At 50.5% G+C, this 5,561-nt stretch overlaps 1 long non-coding RNA gene across 1 annotated transcript; it reads right to left on the bottom strand.

Annotated features, from left to right (window-relative positions):
* Positions 1–1,608: 1,608 nt before the first annotated feature.
* On the bottom strand, positions 1,609–5,156 carry LOC137483412 (uncharacterized). The gene is made up of 3 exons (XR_011004462.1): positions 3,440–5,156; positions 2,727–2,914; positions 1,609–1,685 (listed from the first exon to the last, which is right to left on the bottom strand). It is a non-coding gene; the product is annotated as an uncharacterized lncRNA (long non-coding RNA).
* Positions 5,157–5,561: the final 405 nt, after the last annotated feature.

Here is a 5,561-nt window from a genome sequence, read left to right as displayed (position 1 = left end):
GGCTCAGGAGAGATCACCAGCAACTACTGTCACAGGCAAAACAGACTCACCTTTTCAAATTAGTTTAATTTATTATGAATTAAATCAGAGTAGGATAATGAGAAATAAGACTAAGTCTTAAAATCTTTCTCTGAGTCCCCCATCCTCCCACCTTCTTCCTGGGCTCAACTTCTCTCCAAATTTTCTCCCTTTTTGCCATGCAAACCCAGTAGAAAAGGAGAACTGTTTTGATTGCAGAGCAAACTTGTATTTCCAGAGCTCACAACTGATAGGAAATATCATTTGAATGCATGGAATTAGTACAGAGGTTGGGATAGTGCTAAGCAGCATCTTGGAGATTGCAGGACCTGTGTGGAAGAAGACTGGCAAAGGCATGGGTGGCATTGGGGTGAAGGGAACAGATTTAATCACATCACAGAACTTCCTTGCATGTGCTGCTCCAACTCCGTCTTAAAACTTGAGGCTCTGCTCACTGAAAAGCTCTTCCAGAACCCTCTATTTCTAACAGTCACAAATCATATTCTGGTGTCCCCAGAAGGCTCTTGCAGGCCCATGGGGCAGCAGGGAAGGGGCAGGAGCATCCATGGGGCGCTGGAAGAGACAGCCAGAGGGGCCATCCTGGGGCGGAGTGTGTGGAAAGGCTCCCAGCAGGAAAGGTCCCAGGGCTTCTGGTGGACAGCAGCTGAAGCAGAGCCAGGTGTGCCCAGGTGGGCAAGCAGGCCAATGGCCCCTGGCCTGTGTAAGCCATGGTGTGGCTGGCAGGAGCAGGGCAGGGCTCGTGGCCCTGTGCTGGGCACTGGGGAGGCCACAGCTCCAGTGCTGTGTCCCGTTGTGGGCCCCTCAATGGTGGGGGGACATTGAGGGGCTGGAGTGGGTGCAGGGAAGGGAACAGAGCTGGGAAGGGTGTGGAGCTCATGTCCTCTGTGGAGGGGCTGAGGGAGCTGCAGGGCCTCAGGCTGGAGGAAAGGAGGCTCAGGTGGGATCTTCTGGCTCTGCACAACTCCCTGACAGAGGAGGCAGCCAGCTGGGGGTTAGGCTCTGCTCCCATGGAACAAGGGAAGGGAGGGACCCACAAGGATCACTGAAGTCCAACTGCTGGCCCTGCTCAGGACAGCACCAAGAATCCCACTGTGAGCCCGAGGGTGCTGTGCAAACACTCCTTGACCTCTGTCAGGCTGAGTGCTGTGACCAGTTCCCTAGGCTGCCCAACCACCCTCTAGGGTGGTTTTTCTAATATCCAACCTAAACCTCCCCTGACACAACTTCAGGCCATTCCCTCAGGTCCTGTCATTGGTCACTGGCAAGGAGAAGAGATGAGTGCCTGCCCTCCCTCTTCCCCTCATGAGGAAGTTGCAGACTGCAAGGAGGTCTCCCCTCAGTCTTCTCCAGCTGAACAGAGCAGGTGCCCTCTGCCAGTCCTCCGATGGCTTCCGCTTAAGGCCCTTCACCATCTTCATAGCCCTGCCCTGGACGCTCTCCAATCATTTTATATCTTTTTTCTATTTTGGCATCCAAAATTGCCCGCATTTCGCTGAGGTATGGGGTCACCATCATACTTTGGGTGCACCTGTGCATGCACCACCACAAGGCTGATGGTTTGCAATTTCTCTTTGCTCAAAGTCACCTGGGGACATTGTGCTGACATCAGGCTGGAAGGTGGTGTGTCTTCATCGAGGGCTCCAAGGCTACAGAGAGAGTAGATTCTGTTATCGAAGAAAAATGCCAGGGCATTGCCAGGGATGGACACTGGGAACAAGGCAGAAGGCATCTGTGATACTGCATTTACAAAACACATATAAAATATCAAAAAAGATGGGAACCCCTGCTGCAGCCAAGTAACAGTATCAGAGCAACCTGCGTAGGCAGAGCGTTCCTGTGTTGATTGAAATCAAGCCAGGTCAATGGGATTAACAGACTCCTCCTGGGAATGTAGCAAGGGAACTCTGCATGACTGCGGGCAGGCTGAGCCTCCTCTCTGCTGAGTTCCCTCAGCAGGGGGACAGCCTTGGGCACAGCCTCTGCCAGCAGAGGCAGGGTCATCCTGTGTCGGGACTGGAGCACTGCCAGTGCAGTTCTCTGATCCCCCAGAGAATCTCTCATCTAATCTTGGGCCAAAATTTGTGCTGTTTCAGCTTAAGATCTGGCAGAGATAGCATCCAGTTCAAGCAAGTGTTAGAACCCCAGTAAAAGCATTCACCTGAGCCATCCAGCTGGGAACTCCAGATCCAGCACCAACACCTGTGACTTGGGCAGGGGCAGGGCCTTGGCCACACCCTGGAGAACTCAATATATTCTGTATTTTGGGAGGGATTGCTTATGGGTGCCGTGCTGCCTGGCTAGCCTGAGTTTGCTACCACCACAAAGCAGTTTGTGGTGAGAAACATCAGGCACAAAGCTGCAGTTTGTGCCTCTGCTGCTGGGGTTCGCTCTCATCCGATCAGTAGCACTGCTCTGCAGCCCAGCGCTTCATGAACATTAAAGTGATGGCACAATACTCAATAAACATTCTCAAGGCTGCATTAAATACCAACTTGACATCTTCTTGTCAAGCAAAAGTGACAAACAGAAAACAAATACTGACAACGTGGGCATCAAGATGAAGATGAATAACATACAACAGCTCCTGTGATGTGCAGTGGGCTTATACTATACAATTTTTTAGACACAACTGAAGTTTCCTCAGGTGCCATTTGAGAGGGTAAAAAAGCCATTCCCAGCTCACCCACCTCACTTTCTTTCCCTGCTTTGATCAGCAGAGGCTTGGATAAACAGATGGGCAGTGGGGTCAGTCACTTGTCCCAGCATCTGAATTTACTCTGCTTAGTCAGGAACTGTGAGGCACATCACCTGTGCAGTCTGGAGACAGGATCTATTTACACTCTATTCCACATTTAAAGCTTTTTGTCTCGACAGCCTGAAGAATTGGAGATTAAGTGGTTTCATTTGGATGTCAGGCTGGAGCTTCACGGAGGAAGGCAGCCTCCAGAGCAGCAGGACGGGCTGAACTGCTACAAGCCTACCCTGGAGAGCATCGTGTGCGCAGCCCCATCCCTCCCCTCTCTCAGATGGAGCTGTCTCCAACTCTGCCAGACCTCAGGCAAAGTTAGGACCCACAGATTAAAAGTTTCCTGATACTGAACTTCTCTGAAGTTTGGGAGAGCCAGCAAGACACACTTAGGAGATAAACACTCAGCTGTCCTTACACAACAGGGAAGAGTGAGACAGGAGTAATGGGAAGCTTTTAGAGAGCTATTTTCAGCCTTTCCCAGCCAATTGCAAAGCTTTACAGATTGCAAGTGAGGGTTGTGCCACAAAAGCCTCCTGGTGTCAGTCCTGTCTCCCAGGAGAGCACAGGTTGGAGAGGTGCATTTCAAAGGGCAGCAGCTGTGCCAGCTGCCAAACAGAGATGGCTTCCATTTAGGATGAATCATCACCAGACCTTATCACAGCATCCAAGGGCTGCCTTTTAAATCATCATCTTCTGACACAAGGCACTGCAGTCTCTGGCCTAGTGCTCAGAGCTTCAGCAGGAGATGTCAAGATGAAAAGCAAAGGCTATGGAGATGTCACATGTGAGATCTACAGCAAAAATGGCAACCAGTTCCAGATGTCCAGTTCTAAAGGCAAAGCATCTGCTTTAAAGCCATCTTTTGTCTCCAACAGGAAAGTTCCTTACATTTACTGCCTTATCATCATGGAGAAATTGAACCCAACACCAGCTGCTAGCAACCAGAAGCAGAGTTTCTTAGAGAGCAAAATTTCCATGTCAGATCTTCAGATCTCTCTCTCATAGCCAAGGGCTGTTTTCCATCTGGTTATTGCACAATGCTAAAACAAGAGGATGGGAAGATTCCTGTTCTCAGGGAGAAACCAAGTGAAATGTCAAGAGGAATATGCCTGCATGTTTAGCATTAAATGTAAATATGCATGGAACCCCAAGGCTGAGTCCTTTCCTCTGAGATGTTAATAAAACTTTAGCCTTCAGCTCACAAGCCTGAAAACAGATGAATAACAGCCACATCCTGGTAAGCTCCAAAAAATTTCGTAACAGAAACAGAAAAACCTTCTGGGCACTCTTTCATTAAAACATGAAAGAAAAAAACAGTGTTTTTTTAGTAAGACTAGGAATGTCCTCCTCCATGAGTCTGGCTGCTCATGCTCTGTGCTCCGAGGAGTGGCAGCCTGGGACAGCTGCTCCCTCCTCCTGCACCGGAGCCAGGTTGGCGCAGTGGCAAAGAGCAGTTTCTCCAGTTGCAGCACACAGGTCCGAGGGCAGTGGCTGCCTCCCGGAGGGGTGGTGTTGTCCCCGGGGGAACACGTGTCTGACAGTCCAGGGCTGCTTGCAGCTGAGATTTACACCTGCAGCAGGCAGGAGCTTTCCTCTCCTTGCTGGGGCAACCTGTGTGTGCCCAGGGGATAACAAGTGTTGGTGCTCCCTTGCTCCTGAGGGACTGCATGGCCACATGTGCTGGGAGCCAAATCTTAATTCACTTGTGCTTGGTTTCAATGTATTGCAACATATCTAAAAGACCCTGAGTTCTTCAGCGCAGGGACATGTCCCATCTGAACTTAAGTTTCACCTGAGGTGCTATTTTAATAAAGAATATGACCAATTATTTCTATGAATCTGCAGTGAAATTACTGAAAACTCTTCAACGTGTGAAACCACAGACCAGCACACCTATTGAGTTCCCATTCCTCATGGCAGAATTCACTGAATTCACACCAGAATTCACACAGCCTTTTGTTTTTACTAAATTAATCTGGGGTCCGTTGAGGGGGTTGGCTGTTAATACATTCTCCCTCCTGCAGAAATTGCACATTAGCATTTCTCCATCTCAGTGAATTCCAAAGAAACAAAGGCATAAAACACAGACGCCTCCACCTACATTAAGCTGGTGTTGAATAGAAATGAAACGCATTTATGAGTGGAAGGAGAGGACAGGAGTTCATGAGTGGTTCCTGGAGCCAAAAATCCTGTTAAATCCTATTTGTCCAGCAAATACTCTGAAGGAACACATCTGATCCAGAGCCTGACTGTGCTGGAAACAAGGGCAGCTGTCAAGGATGCAGAGGGAAGCAGCAGCTCTGCAGGGATGAGAGCTGGGAACTGCTCAGAAATAGAAATGGTCCATGTGTAAGGGGCAAACTCCAGTAGCTTGATGTGAGATTGGAGGAAAAAAACACATCCCACATGGCTCTGTGCTTGCTCAGCCCTTTGTGGGGACTGTGCACCCCAGCACCTGCTGGCAGGGCCAAAAGGGACAGACAGGCTCAGGACAGGGCTCAGCTCCAGGCTCAGGACAGGGCTCAGGACAGGGCTCAGCTCCAGGCTCAGGACAGGGCTCAGGTCCAGGCTCAGGACAGGGCTCAGGTCCAGGCTCAGGACCGGGCTCAGGTCCAGGCTCACTTCAGGGCTCAGGACAGGGCTCAGGTCCAGGCTCAGTTCTGGGCTCGGGACAGGGCTCAGGTCCAGGCTCAGGTCCAGGCTCAGGTCCAGGCTCAGGACAGGGCTCAGGTCCAGGCTCAGGTCCAGGCTCAGGACAGGGCTCAGCTCCAGG

Source organism: Anomalospiza imberbis, chromosome 16 (assembly GCF_031753505.1).
Source record: "Anomalospiza imberbis isolate Cuckoo-Finch-1a 21T00152 chromosome 16, ASM3175350v1, whole genome shotgun sequence".
In the NCBI taxonomy this organism is placed as follows: Eukaryota; Metazoa; Chordata; class Aves; order Passeriformes; family Viduidae; genus Anomalospiza; species Anomalospiza imberbis.
Note: the sequence above shows the minus strand (reverse complement) of the source record. Positions and strands in the feature narration are given on the sequence as shown.